Source organism: Hyperolius riggenbachi, chromosome 2, assembly GCF_040937935.1.
Source record: "Hyperolius riggenbachi isolate aHypRig1 chromosome 2, aHypRig1.pri, whole genome shotgun sequence".
In the NCBI taxonomy this organism is placed as follows: Eukaryota; Metazoa; Chordata; class Amphibia; order Anura; family Hyperoliidae; genus Hyperolius; species Hyperolius riggenbachi.
The window spans coordinates 31,153,111-31,168,928 of NC_090647.1; the positions used below are offsets into that span (position 1 = coordinate 31,153,111).

The 15,818-nt window shown below is 43.5% G+C and overlaps 1 protein-coding gene across 7 annotated transcripts in view; it reads left to right on the plus strand.

The window, feature by feature from the left end:
• The window catches only part of LOC137545411 (P2Y purinoceptor 2-like), an 83,054-nt gene that overhangs the window by 59,349 nt on the left and 7,887 nt on the right, over window positions 1-15,818 (plus strand). The window contains exon 1 of one of the 7 annotated variants that reach the window (XM_068266603.1): window positions 2,469-2,487. The exons of 4 other annotated variants lie outside the window; for them this stretch is intronic. The gene's annotated coding sequence lies outside the window, so the exon portion shown is untranslated. Of the gene's footprint in view, window positions 1-2,468; window positions 2,488-7,677; window positions 7,799-15,818 lie in introns of those variants that run through there. 2 more of the 7 variants (XM_068266602.1, XM_068266600.1) reach the window with 2 other exon arrangements.

Below are 15,818 nucleotides of genomic sequence, written 5' to 3' on the forward strand. Positions count from 1 at the left end.
GTGGCAAAAGAACAAAACAAATCACAAAAATCAAAAACACTGCACTACCAACCCTCCAAACCCAACTCTAAGGGTCGTCATCTTTGGTGACAAGATCCAATTACATAGTGATGGAACCAAAGATTGTTCAAGACATTTTGGCTCTGGTTAGTGATGTCCTCATTCTCCCCCTCATCTTCTCATTTGACTTCCCACCTTGCCTCCCATGTCTGACCACCATTCCCATGTCTGACCACTATTCCAGGTTTGTAGTGATTATCAGTCCTTAAAGAGGAATTGTTGCGAAAATCTTAAAATTTAAAACACATACAAATAAGAAGTACATTTTTCCCAGAGTAAAATGAGCCATAAATTAATTTTCTCCTATGTTGTTGTCACTTACAATAAGAAGTAGAAATCTGTCATTACCAACAGGTTTTGGACTAGCCCATCTTCTCATAGGGGGGTTCTCAGAGTTTTCTTTATTTTTAAAAGCACTTAGTGAATGGCAGTTGCTCTGTCCAACTGCCAAAATAGTGTACAGCGAGCAGGGAGGCAGGCCAGCATCATTGTATAATTCTTTTTCAGTGAATTTCTTTATAAAGAATAAAGGCCATGCTGAAAATCCCCTATGGAGAGATGGACTAGCCCAAAACCTGTCGGTAATGTCAGATTTCTACTACCTACAGTGAGTGACAGCAACATAGGAGAACAGTCATTTATGGCTCATTTTACTCTGGAAGAAATGTACTTCTTATTTGCATGTGTTTTAAATGTTAAGATTTTTGCGATAGTTCCTCTTTAAGGAGCAGCTCTAGCAGCTAAGAATGACATTCATGGAAGTTTTCAAACTTCTAAATCTCAGATTTATTTTCATTTCCATTCTAGACCTTCTCTAGAACTGTATCTCTAATGCTCACTACACACCATACAATTTTCTGTTAGATTTTATGTTAGATTTACCTGCCAGATTTTTTCTTCAAATATGTTGGAAAAAAAATCTATCTGACAGGTAAATCTAACAGAAAATTGTATGGTGGGTACCTAGCAGCCTTAAAGAGAATCTGTATTGTTAAAATCGCACAAAAGTAAACATACCAGTGCGTCAGGGGACATCTCCTATTACCCTCTGTCACAATTTCGCCGCTCCTCGCCGCATTAAAAGTGGTTAAAAACAGTTTTTAAAAGTTTGTTTATAAACAAACAAAATGGCCACCAAAACAGTAAGTAGATTGATGTACAAGTATGTCCACACATAGAAAATACATCCATACACAAGCAGGCTGTATACAGCCATCCTTTTTAATCTCAAGAGATCATTTGTGTGTTTCTTTCCCCCTGCAGCTATCTTCCACTGAAGTGTCAGGCTGTTTCTTCCTGCAGAGTGCAGACAGCTCTGCCTGTATGTAATTCCTCCGTATGTGAAAGCCCAGCCAGCTCAGAGGAGGATTTATCCAGCTTGAAAAAGATAAGATAGAAGAGAGAAGTTGCCCTAATCTAAATAATACACAGGCAGTGTGCAGAGAGGGGCCTGGAGGGGGGAGATGCATCACAGAACCACAACACTGAAGAACTTGGCAGCCTTCCAGACACAGGCTGACAAGTCTGACAAGAGAGAGATAAGTTGATTTATTACAGAGATGGTGATAGTAGAATGTGCTGCAGTAAGCCAGAACAGATTAGAATAGCTTTTGGAACTTGTAGGATGATAAAAAACAGGATGCAATTTTTGTTACGGAGTCTCTTTAACTCCTCTTCAATTTTGGAACTTCTTGTTTCAGTTCTGAGTTCTGACCCTGACATCCACACACTGTAACCTAACCAACTGCGACCTCTGTTGGTATGTACACACTGTCCACCTGAAAGGTTTGCAGGCTTTTTTGTGTAGTCAAAACTTTGTTCCACAGACAGGTTTATTAATTGTATTTACCAAAGTGCGACTGTAAATATATCTAAACTTCATACAAATACGTGTAACAGATCATAGCAAACAATGAATAAAAGGGATTCTGCTATCCAAAGAATGAGAAACACAACATGTAATGGCAAGCAAGCATACAATCTATCTTAGGTCGTAACCCTAAGTATTGTTAAAGAGAACCTGTACTGAGTAAAAATATTTAAAATAAACACATGAGGTAACTTCAAATGAACATTACACAGTTACCTTGCCATCAGTTCCTCTCAGAAGCTCGCCATTTTCTTCTGACAATAATCCCTACAGTTCTGACAATATTTTGTCAGATCTGAAATATATCAGTTGCTGTCAGTAAAATATCAGTTGCTGTCAGTTATAGCTGAGAGGAAAACTGATGTACCAGGTAAATGTCCATGTTTCCCTATGGCTCAAGTGGGCGATGTTACAGTTTAACTGTGTGCTGACCAGAAAGCTGTTATAGGGTAATGGCCATTTTCAAAATGGAGGACGGAAAATTCCCTTGATCACAGTGAGTGAACAAACAGGATGCGGGACAGGAGAAAGACACTGAGGAGTAGACTACATGGAAGGTAAGTATGACTTGTGTATGCTTATTTTGACTTTTAATGTTCAGTTCAGGTTTTCTTTAAGCTCAAATTTTGCATTACGATGTAAAAGCCTAATGCAAAATTTCTGGTTGATTTTGCGCATAAGAGTAATTATGTTTTGTTATTTTGTGATTATGCATAATTACACATAAATGCAAAATTTGACTCTTTGGGAATTAGATTAAAAAATATGGTTGTTTGTTTTTCAAAAAAGCCCTTGTAGCTTTTGAGAAAATCAATTGTTAAAACTTCAAAACTTTTGGACCAATGGTCCCAGTGAATGGGAACCGTATTTTTAAAAAAATGCCGCAAATACTTACCTAAGGAGAGGGAAGGCTCTGGGTCGTATAGAGCCTTCGGTCTCTTCTCTTGGCGCTCTCTATCCTGTGCTGGCTCCTCCCCCCCCCCCGTTTCAATCCCCCACAGAAAGGGTATTTGGAAGTCTTCGGGAGCCGTGTCCTCCCGAAGACTTGGGGCTCCATACTGCACAGGCGTGAGCGTGCGAGAGAGCGTGCTTGTGCAGGTGCAGTACAGGGCCGCCCTTCTTCAGGAGCACTCGGGCTCCCTGAAGACTTCTGAAGACTCCTTCGGCCGGGTAAAGCAGTATTTGACTAAATTAGTCAAATACTGCTACCGGGCGAGCCAGCACCGGAACGAGGGGACCAGGAGAGGAGCGGGAAGGCTCTATAGGGCCCAGAGCCTTCCCTCTCCTTGGGTAAGTATCTGTCTCATTTTTTAAAATGTGGTTCCCATTCACTTTAAGGACCAGGGCCTTTTTTTGCTTTTGCACTTCCTGATCACTGTGATTGGCTCACAGTGATCAGAAGGTCAGGCACCAATGAAAACGGCTCCTGACACAATTGTGCCCCGTGCACCAGATTGGGCGGCGTTAAAACTACGCAACATCAGGCTTCGGCAGCCCCGATTGCAGCATAGTTTTAACTATAGCTGGACCCGAACCAGCTAATATATACAGAGTTCTGAGTTCTGTATACGGATTTAATACATTTTAAGAAAACGGGCACCATGGGGGTCCCCCCTGGGAGGAATTTATGGTGGAATCTGGGGGTTCCCTGTAACAGCAGCACCCCCAGATGCCTGCCCCACCAAGTGAAATGGGTAGAGGGGTATTAATGTGCCCCTTTACCATTTATACAAAAGAGTTAAAGTAAAAAAAAAACAACAACTGGGGAGCGATTAGACCCCACCAACAGAGAGCTCTGTTGGTGGGAAGAAAGGGGGGGGGAGGGGGAATCACTTGTGTACTGAGTTGTGCGGACCTGCAACGAGGCCTTAAAGCTCCACTGGCCCAATTAGTAAAAAATGGCCTGATCTTAAAGGGGGTTTAACACCGCGGTCCTCAAGTGGTTAAAGATGGCATGAAATTACAGGAAAATTATGCAAAATTTACTAATGTATTACATGGAATCAATTGAATGTCCAAATCACAATTACGTATAGCCATAATTGCGAAAATGTAATAACTAGCAGACTACGATCATAAGTGACTTCTAAATAAGTTATTTCATTTTGGGGACAGTCCGAGGGAGATGGGGAAGGAAATACTTGAGGCTGGAAATGATCTTTACCTATCTCCGCTATATAATTCAGCCTCTGACTCATTGGCTGTTATGAGTGACATGCTCCCATTTCCTTAGTTGCAGCATTTCACACAGTTGGCCGGCCATATGGAAGACATCCTATGGCTGTAACAGGCGTGTCTCCCTCCAGATGGCCTGGAGAGGTGCACAGAGGGAGGAAGTGGCATGTGATTCCCGCCTCCTCCACCGGCTGGGATGACATTCAAGGGATGGGAGAGGCTACATTGCAGGTCATTGACTGTACAGTGCATTATTTCATAACACAGTCACTGCAGAGGGTGGTAACCAAGGCCAGGACACCAGAGACAGAGGGAACAGGATGAGCTAAGCCTGGTACACACCCTTTATTTCGAAGCAGGTAACTTTGGCACATGGCGAATATGGGTGCCATCATAGCAGCAATGCTATGATGTCATGCTGTGTAACAGTCATTTGGGGATCTGGTGATCACAGCAGACCCTGAATCACATCTCGCTCAAAGTTGCGGCAACTCGGAGGGGGAATAGTATTTAACACTGCCAAGAAGTTTAGCGGCAACAGGGCGAGCCGCCATTCAGCTCTCCCAACTCAAGCTGACCAATGCTTCTATTTTACCACCTCAGTGTATTATGAGGGTCAAGCCAGGATGTAACTACAGGGGAACAGCCCTTGTGACCACACGGGGAAGAGGGGGGGTCGGGCTAAGCTGTAAGAGGGCCCAACTACTACTTTACTTCCTCCAATAAACTTTTTAGACATTTATTTAGGAAAGGGTTATTTACAGTAAGAGTGATTAAGATGTGGAATGCATTGCCACAGGAAGTAGTTATGGCAAATTCTGTATGTGCATTTAAAGGGGGCTTAGATGCTTTCCTTAGGTTGAAAGACATCCATGGCTATAGTCGCTAGGTAATTCCTGGCAGTGTTGATCCAGGGATTTTATCTGATTGCCATCTGGAGTCAGGAAGGAGGTTTTTTTACCTTTTGGGGCTAATTAAAGCATGCCTTGTAAGAATTTTTCGCCTTCCTCAGGATCAACAAGGATATGTGAGGGAGCAGGCTGGTGTTGTACTTTGTTCTCTGGTTGAACTCGATGGACGTACAGTATGCCTTGTATGTCTTTTTTCAACCCAAATAACTATGTAAATAAACACACACACGGACACACATACATACACACACATACACAGACACACACACACCCGGACACACACACACACACATACATGAACACACACACACGTACACACACACAGGGACACACACACACACATACACACACACACATACATGGAGACACACACACACGAACACACATACATACACAGACACACACACATACACAGACACACACACAGACACACACACATACACAGACACACACACAGACACACACATACATACACACATACATACCACACACACATACATGGAGACACATACACACACGGACACACACACATACACAGACACACACACACACGTACGCACACACAGACACACACATACATACACACACGTACACAGACCTACACAAACGGACACACACATACACACGTACACATACATAGACACACACACACGGACTCACATACATACATACACGCAAACACACACACACGGACTCACATACATACATACATACACACAAACACACACAGACACACACACACGAACACACAGACACACACATACACACACACATACTCACACACACACACACACACACACACACAGACACACATACAATATACACAGACCTACACACACACATACACACGTACACATACATGGACACACACACACGGACACACATACATACACGCACACAGACACACACATACATGGACACTAGGTAGATAAAGTAACAAGCACAAGTTAAACAACTATTGTTGGCAGACAATAGTGTTGGTTACCTGATATAATGGAACAGTATTTACCCCACAGCTATGAACATATGACCTGCTGAAGTAAACATGTTCCTAGAAACAGTTGTCCAACCACAAATAATAGTAATGTCATTTGTCAACTTCATCAGCCATCTTTTTACTGTGAGGCCGGGAAAAAAGATGACCTTACTGTAAATAAAGAGTTTTTGATCCTTGATGGTTATCCATAACCTCCAAGTATCTGTGAATGAGTAAGACCCGGAGCCTGATGGTGCAGTATCGTTAGACAAAGGGATGTAGGAACACCTGTATAAGTATTACACTCACAAGGGTAGGCTGCAAAACTTGCAACCAGCGTCTGAGCCTGCGGGAATATAATGTCTCAGCTCAGTGTCCCAGGTCTGTTGGTGCCGAAGTTGGTTGGTCTCTCTCCTGCATTAACCCTCCTGGCGGTTTATTAAAATCCGCCAGGGGGCAGCACAGCCGTTTTTTTTTTATATCATATAGCGAGACAAGGTCTTGCCACATGATAGCCGCTGCTCAGCGGCATCCCCCCAGCCCCTCTGATCGCCGGAAGAACGGGATCTCCTGGAGGGCTTCCCCCATTGCCATGGCAACGGGCGGGATGATGTCACCGACGTCCTCGACGTCAAAGGGGACTCCGATTCACCCCTCAGCGCTGCCTGGCACTGATTGGCCAGGCAGCGCACGGGGTCTGGGGGGGATTAATTAATCCATGCCATGCACTGATGAGGATCAAACAATCCGAAACAGTCTGTACATATGTATTTTTCTACTTTTTAGTGACATTCCTTATTTATATATATATATATATATATATATATATATATATATATATATATATATATATATATATATATATATATATTTTTTTTTTTTATGAGCACACATTGGGTAGTCTATGTGTATCTGAGGGTCATGCATGATTGATTTTTTATTATGAAGTGTATATATGAATTTGGAGGTGACATTAAGCTGATAATTGATTTTACATTTTATGTCCATACATGAGGTAATAAAACCTTATTTGATTTTATGTATATTTGACATTATTAAAATATTATTATTGCTACATTTGCCCAGCGCAACCTAGTTTTGTCCTTTAAGATTCCAATTTCGCGTGTGGGAGAGTTGGGTACCCACACCTTATTGGTTAGCTGCGGGCTAAACAAATATAACAAGGGACCCCCATAATAAGCGCCCTCCACCCCCTAGACTGTACCAATTCCATCCTGAGATCTGTTAATAAAAACTAAATGCAGATGATGAATGGTCCAGCCACAGCCTGCCACACCTCTGACTGCCGGGCAACCCAGTGACTCTGTGAGGGTCCAAGCCACGCCCCCCTACTAGACTCTGTGAAGGCTATGGGTGCTATGTGACGTGCCTATGACACTGTGGCCTCTAATCCAGAGCTGAAGGGTCCAAGCCAGACCCCCTTCTAGACACCGTGAAGGATTTAAGCGCTATGTGACATGCCTGTGAAACAGTGGCCTCTACTCCAGAGCTGAAGAAGGCAGTGATAATGTATATCAGAGTTTAGTGTCCAGCTGTTTCCTTGTGTCGCTGTAGATGTGTCAGACAGAGAATTGGCAGAGATTCGGGGGATCTGTAGACAGGCAGACAGGTGGTGCGTAATACTTTAAAAATAAACCAAGAGCGAAGAGATGAATTGTGTTGTGTGGTGAGAACAGGAAACACTGCTGACATTAAAACACCACTGATAAACAATTGGGAGACACAGGACAAGCAGGCACCTAATTCTGCTTATACCTTTATTTCCCAGGCTGGACTACAAAGCAGGTACCTCACTATAACTCCTACCATCTATCTATCTATCTATCTATCTATCTCTATCTCTCTATCTATCTATCATAAAAATCTGATCATACATTTTGGAAAAATGTGGGCGACTGTTTGTTTGTGAAATTGTATAGTGTATGGTAGGTTGTATAAGAAAATACTATTAGATAAACCAACTTTTTCTACATATTCAACCGTTTTCCTTGGATTTGTGGAAAAATCGAACGTTCGTGTATGATACCTCAAAAAGAATTTCAAAAACTTTTCGACTAAAATAATCAATCAAATTTCTCTGATCCAAAAAAAAAAAATTGTTCCATGTATGCCCACACACGGTACCATCAAACAGTTTAATTTTCCAGTTTATTTGACAAAAACTATTGACTAGAGAAGAGATTGAAAATAATCCCTTTTTTGATCAATAAAAACGATCGATCGTTGAATTTTTTTCAATAAAAATCTTATCTGACGTATTGGAAAATCAGTTTGATTGCTTTGAAAATTGAAGGGTGTGTAGTTGGTTTGATAAAATAATCTAATAGATCAAAATCTTATAAAGAAAAAGAAATTGAATTGTGGATGGCCACGTTTATAGCTTTCCCACACTCACAACAGCAGAATATCAGGAGGAGATGAAGGTGTTCACGTGTATATATAACAACAGTATGGAAAAACATACTCACGACTTCACTGTGTGGTGAGAGGAGGCGCACATTATACGGTTGGAGTTATGACACTTACTGGTGATAGATACAGCTGATAACTAATCTATGGTGCTGGTTTTGACCTTGCGGATGAGAAATGATTGACAGCTGAACTAATTCACCTGCCACTTATCAGATCGTGCAGCAAACCTGTCAACAAGAAGGTACACGGCCCATACGTTTTACACGCGCGTACACATGCCGTATTGTTACAAACGACGGGTCCGTCCATGGGAGGACTGGCCAGGGGGGAAGGGGGGAGATTTCCCCCCAGGCTGCCTCTCACTTAATGAATAAGGGCTGGTACAGTGCCTGGCACTTTCATGTTTGTGTATAAGGCAATGTGAACCACTGGGCTGTAGGAGGGAAATAAAAGCCCAATTACAGAGCAATTAGAGGGTGGGCAAGCTGGTAAATATACACAGCATGATGCAGAGCAGCGGCTTGCCTGCAGGGTCCATGGCAAAAAAAATCTGTCTAGTCTCTCACCATTTTTAAAATGACTGCATGTGCACAGCTACATAGGGTATTTTCTAGGTTGAAAAGTTTTTAACAGTCACTAGACTCCAGAAGGGCTGCTAGCAGGTGAATTCTGATGATAAATTCTGAACGCAATGGAAACCCCGGCCGTTGTAACTCAAAATGTATTATGTACCCCCCTGGTGCCAGTGCATTATAGTTTACCTGTCACGCTGTCCCTCAAGGGTTCTTACTGTATTTCCCATGTGACTACTGGAATATAGCACGAGGGGCACATGTGTGATGTCATTTGGGCTTGGGCTACCGTGATAGCTGGCCTCTAGTTTGTGTTTTCCCTCCAGGCCAAAAGGTCCCAGTCCTCCCCTGGCTCCGTCAGACCCTCCCGCCGGGCGGATCAGTCAAAAACAGTCTTATCAGTCTGCCGACAGCCTGTACTCACATGCAACTGTCATCAGACTGCCCTGCGGGAGGGTCTGACGGACCCGTCGTTTGTAACAATACGGCGTGTCTACGCTCTTTAACAATAATTTTTGTTAAAGATTTTTTTAAAAATTGCTGTTTTTTATCAAAACAATTTACAATTATTATTATTTATTTTTTTTTTATGTTTTTTATCTTCAATGGATTTTTATCTGTATCCTATACTATCTAGCAGTATTAATTAATTCATTAATTTATTTTTTCTATTTTTGTATTAAAAAAATTGCTGTATTTTATCAAAACAATTTACAATTATTTATATGGGTTTTTTTTTATGTTTGTATATTAAATGGATTTTTATTTTTATCCTATACTACTGTATCTACCAATATTAATTAATTCATTAATTTATTTTTTCTATTTTTGTATTAAAAAAATTGCTGTATTCTATCAAAACAATTTACTATTATTTTTATGTTTTTTTTTTCATGTTTGTATCTTAAATTGATTTTTATTTTTATCCTATACTAAAAATGTATTAATATATTTTGGTACTTGAGCATTATACTGTCTGAAGGGTTTGGCAGTTCCTTGTTTAAAGTGAACCTCCGGACTAAAAATCGACTCAGCAGCACTGAAAAGGCTTTGTGTTTCTTTAACAGTTTCACAGCATTAGAACTTTTTTTTCTCTTATACAAGCCTCATTTTTAGCTGCACAGAAGAAAACTGCCCGGGCTTTTTTCCCCCTGATGCTGTGCAAAGCATGATGGGATTTCTGATGTTGTTCTCGTTCTGTTGTTTTGGTGCAATTTTTTTTTTTTTTTACAATTTGAATTTGACATTTGAAGCCTAGCACATGCAGCTGGGAGGGGTTATCAGGACACAGGACAGTTGGAACTGTGTCTCCTGCTCCTTGTCACCTCCTTTCAACCAAAAAGATGGCTGCCCCCATGACAAAGATGGCAGCCCCCATGAATCACAAACATTTGCCGTTTTTTTTAAAACAGGGTGGGCAAGAGATTATATTACCTATCTATTTTAATTAACATAACTAATGTAACTTGATGACAGTATGTTTGTTTAGGCTGAAGTTCCCCTTTAAGTTCTGTTTGCTCCACTTCCAAGATTTTTGAAAAGCTGAAAGTCCTGGCTGTCCATTACACCAGGTCCCGTGTCAGTGTGATGCTCGTTTGCCAAGTTAAAGGGTTTTGAAGGAGGCTGTCCCAATCATCAGTTGCTCATCGCAGATATCTAGAGATGTCGCGAACATCGGGATCTATGGCAAAAGTCCCACCAATATTACGGAGTTGACGCAAAGTCTGGCTTTAATCCCTAAAGGGCAGGAATCCCATTATGCAAAGCTCTGCGTGTCAGTGGGCTGTGGAGTGTCTCACACAGAGAAATGCAATAGTACTATCAGAATACAGTGAAATAATAATGCACTGGAGTGGTTCTGTGCCTGCAACTTAATGCGGCAATAGCAGTAGTGTGCACACAGCTCGGGGTGTCTGTGGGCTGTGGGGTGTCACACACAAAAAAACACAGGAGACCGATGTGCTAGCCCTCAAAAGGACTGTTTGGGGTGCTTTCACAGCAAGTGTGGAACAAGAACACAGGCCCAGCTAATGCTTTCCCTACTTACAGTATCTGCAGCAAGTCTGACCCTGCTCTCACTAACAGTCAGCAGCCAGCAGAGAATTGATCCAATATGGCCACTGCAACTACTTTTATATAAGGGGGTGGGGGGGTCCAGGAAGGGGTGCTAGCTGATTGGCTGCCATGTGTCTGCTGACTGTGAGGTAAGGGGTCAAATGATGTATAGGGGGCGAATCGAACACGCCCAAATGTTCGCTGTTCACCGCAAATGTGAACAGTCAATGTTCGCAGAATACGGCTCGCCGGCGAACTGTTCGGGCCATCTCTACTGAGATCAGCATTTTCCACCACATCCAATCATGTTAATTTCCATAAAATTGAACATTTTTACGGGATTTCAGGGATTCAATAGATTCCAGGCTGATTTCCCCAAATTATTCAATGAGCCTGAATTGGTTGGAGTGAAAGTGGCTGCCTTTGGTGACCATTAATGAAACAATTGTGATTGTACAATCTTACCACTTCTATGTACTATGAGGGCCTCCCTACAGTATCCATTCAATGTTCAGTCACTCTGTTTACCCTTCTACTACAGAACATAGATTTAGTGATATTGTACAATGCAAAGAGATGAGCACAACATTCTTTCCCACTCACAATCCCACTAAAATCAAATGATAAACATATTAAAGGGGACCTGAACTCTTGCACAGGACAGACGGAAAACAGAGAGAAATACACCCTGTGTGTATTTACAGAGGTTAGTCTGTCTAATTCCCCCCTCACCTGTGACTAATCACAACTGTAATTTGATCTCTTAGATGTGTCAGCTTACTGCCTCGACAGAGCAGCTAATTTGTAAACACAGGATGTTTACCCTGTGTCTGCTTCCATGAAAGCAGGAAGTAGACACACTGCAGATTTTTTTGCAGAATTTGAATGAACTGTAAGAAAAAAAATGTATTTCTTTAAAGGTTATTATACTGTTGCTTATCTCTTAGAGCTGAGAGTAAGGTCTGGGGTCAGGTCCGCTTCAGAAAAAAACAAAACATACACACACCTACACACACACACACCTACACCTACACACACACACCTACACACACACACACACACACACACACACACACACACACACACACACACACACACACACACACACACACACACACACACACACACACACACACACCTACACACACACACCTACACACACACACACATCTACACACCTACACACACCCCCACACATCTACACACCTACACACACACACCTACACACACACCTACACACACACACAGACACACACACACACACACAGACACACACACACACACATCTACACACCTACACACACACACACCTACACACACACACACACCTACACACACACACACACCTACACACACACACACACACACACACACACACACACCTACACACACACACACCTACACACACACACACACACACACACACACCTACACACACACACACACACACACACACCTACACACACACACACACACACCTACACCTACACACACACACACACACACCTACACCTACACACATGTGCACGCACACACACACACACACACACACACACACACACACCTACACACACACACACACACCTACACACACACACACACACACACCTACACACACACACACACACCTACACACACACACATACACCTACACACATGTGCACGCACACACACACACACACACACACACACACACCTACACACACACACACACACACACACCTACACACACCTACACACACACACACACACCTACACACACACCTACACACACACACAAACATCACACACACACACCTACACACACACCTACACACACACACACACCTACATACACACACACACACACACACACACACACACATGTGCACGCACACACACACATACACACACACACATACACACATGGACACCAGGTAGATAAAGTAACAAGCACAAGTTAAACAACTTTTGTTGGCAGACAATAGTGTTGGTTACCTGATATAATGGAACAGTATTTACCCCACGGCTATGAACATATGACCTGCTGAAGTAAACATGTTCCTAGAAACAGTTGTCCAACCACAAATAATAGTAATGTCATTTGTCAACTTCGGCCATCTTTTTACTGTGAGGCTGAGAGAAAGGATGACCTTAAAGGACACCCGAAGTGCAAATAAACTAATGAAATAACCGATTGTATCTATCTTTTTTCTCCTAAAAATGACTTTTTAAGATATTCCAGTTTTATTTTATGTTTAAATCTACTTTTTAAGTTTTAACAGTTTTATTGTTTTTGCTGAATGACACATTCATTGAAGTATGCCAGAACGAAAATCTATGACCTATTGAACCTTTTTATCTTTTTCTTGCTCTCAGAAGCCATTTTCTGCTAGGAAAGTGTTTTATAGTTGGAATTTCTCATCAATGACGGTCACACTGTAGTCACTTCCTGTCAGGACCGAGTCAGCCACTTACATACCTGATAATTAACTCTTTCAGGCAGAGAAAGAAAAAAAGGAGCACAGCATAGTTATTGGTGCCAAGTATATGTAGCCAGGGGGTATATATGCCCAGTATATGTAGCCAGGGGTATATATGCCCAGTATATGTAGCCAGGGGTATATATGCCCAGTATATGTAGCCAGGGGGTATATATGCCCAGTCCACGTAGCCAGGGGGTATATATGCCCAGTATATGTAGCCAGGGGTATATATGCCCAGTATATGTAGCCAGGGGTATATATGCCCAGTATAAGTAGCCAGGGGGTATATATGCCCAGTATATGTAGCCAGGGGTATATATGCCCAGTATATGTAGCCAGGGGTATATATGCCCAGTATATGTAGCCAGGGGGTATATATGCCCAGTCCACGTAGCCAGGGGGTATATATGCCCAGTATATGTAGCCAGGGGTATATATGCCCAGTATAAGTAGCCAGGGGGTATATATGCCCAGTATATGTAGCCAGGGGTATATATGCCCAGTATATGTAGCCAGGGGGTATATATGCCCAGTCCACGTAGCCAGGGGGTATATATGCCCAGTATATGTAGCCAGGGGTATATATGCCCAGTATATGTAGCCAGGGGTATATATGCCCAGTATAAGTAGCCAGGGGGTATATATGCCCAGTCCACGTAGCCAGGGGGTATATATGCCCAGTATATGTAGCCAGGGGTATATATGCCCAGTATATGTAGCCAGGGGGTATATATGCCCAGTCCACGTAGCCAGGGGGTATATATGCCCAGTATATGTAGCCAGGGGTATATATGCCCAGTATATGTAGCCAGGGGTATATATGCCCAGTATATGTAGCCAGGGGTATATGTGCCCACAGTAGGTAGCCAGGGGTATATGTGCCCAGAGTAGGTAGCCAGGGGTATAGGTGCCCAGGGTAGGTAGCCAGGGGTATATGCCCAGTATATGTAGTTAGGGGTATATGTGCCCAATATATGTAGGCAGGGGTATATGTGCCCAGAGTAGGTAGCCAGGGGTGTATGTGCCCAGAGTAGGTAGCCAGGGGTATATGCCCAGTATATGTAGTTAGGGGTATATGTGCCCATTATATGTAGGCAGGGGTATATGTGCCCAGAGTAGGTAGCCAGGGGTATATGTGGCCAGAGTAGGTAGCCAGGGGTATATGCCCAGTATATGTAGTTAGGGGTATATGTGCCCAATATATGTAGGCAGGGGTATATGTGCCCAGAGTAGGTAGCCAGGGGTATATGTGCCCAGAGTAGGTCGCCAGGGGTATATGTGCCCAGAGTAGGTAGCCAGTAGCCAGGGGTATATGTGCCCAGAGTAGGTAGCCAGAGGTATAGGTGCCCAGAGTAGGTAGCCAGGTGTCCCCCTCCCCAGCAGGAGGGGAGCAGCGCAGAGAAGAGGAAGAGCTGCTCTCTCTCCCTCGCTGTCCCCTCCAATGTCTGTCCGGTGGCTGGCAGCGGCGGGCGGAACTTACCTCCGTCTCGTCGCAGCGCCGGATGGATCTGCCGCTACTCTGGTCTGGTCCAGACCAGAGCAGCGGCTGCGCACCCGAACTTCCGGCCGGTGTTCCGACGCGGCGCTGGAGCGTGACGGAGGTGAGTTCCGCCCGCCGCTGCCAGCCACCGGACAGACATTGGAGGGGACAGCGAGGGAGAGAGAGAGCACCTAAGGTGAGGGAAGGAGGGGGGAGATGGCCCCCCTTCCCCACCGTCCGCACAGCTCTCTCTCTTCTCTGCGCTGCTCCCCTCAGCCCCGCAAAAAAAAAAAAAAAACCCGAAGCTCAGCTGGGCGCCCTTGGGGACCCGGCGCCCCGGGGCACTTGTCCTACCCCAACCCCCCCTAGCTCCGCGCCTGGCTCGGCACTGTACATACCCATGTCTATCTCATCATGTCACCTCGGGTACCCTTTAATGTAAGGAACATATGAGCCAGCTCCAGTCAAAACAACCAGAATACTGTAGCAATTCCTTCTTGAGATCTGTAAATAAAAACTAAATGCAGATGATGAATGGTCCAGCCACAGCCTGCCACGCCTCTGACTGCCGGGCAACACAGTGACTCTGTGGGGGTCCAAGCCACACCCCTTCTAGACTCTGTGAAGGCATGTGACGTGTCATGTGACGTGTCATGTGACGTGCCTGTGACACAGTGGCCTCTCATCCAGAGACGAAGAAGGCAGTGATCATATACAGTATATCAACGTTATTTCAGATTAGCGTTCAGCTGTATCCTTGTGTTCAGATTTGGCAAAATTGTACAATCAAGATTGTATCATTAATGGGCACCTTTGGAGAT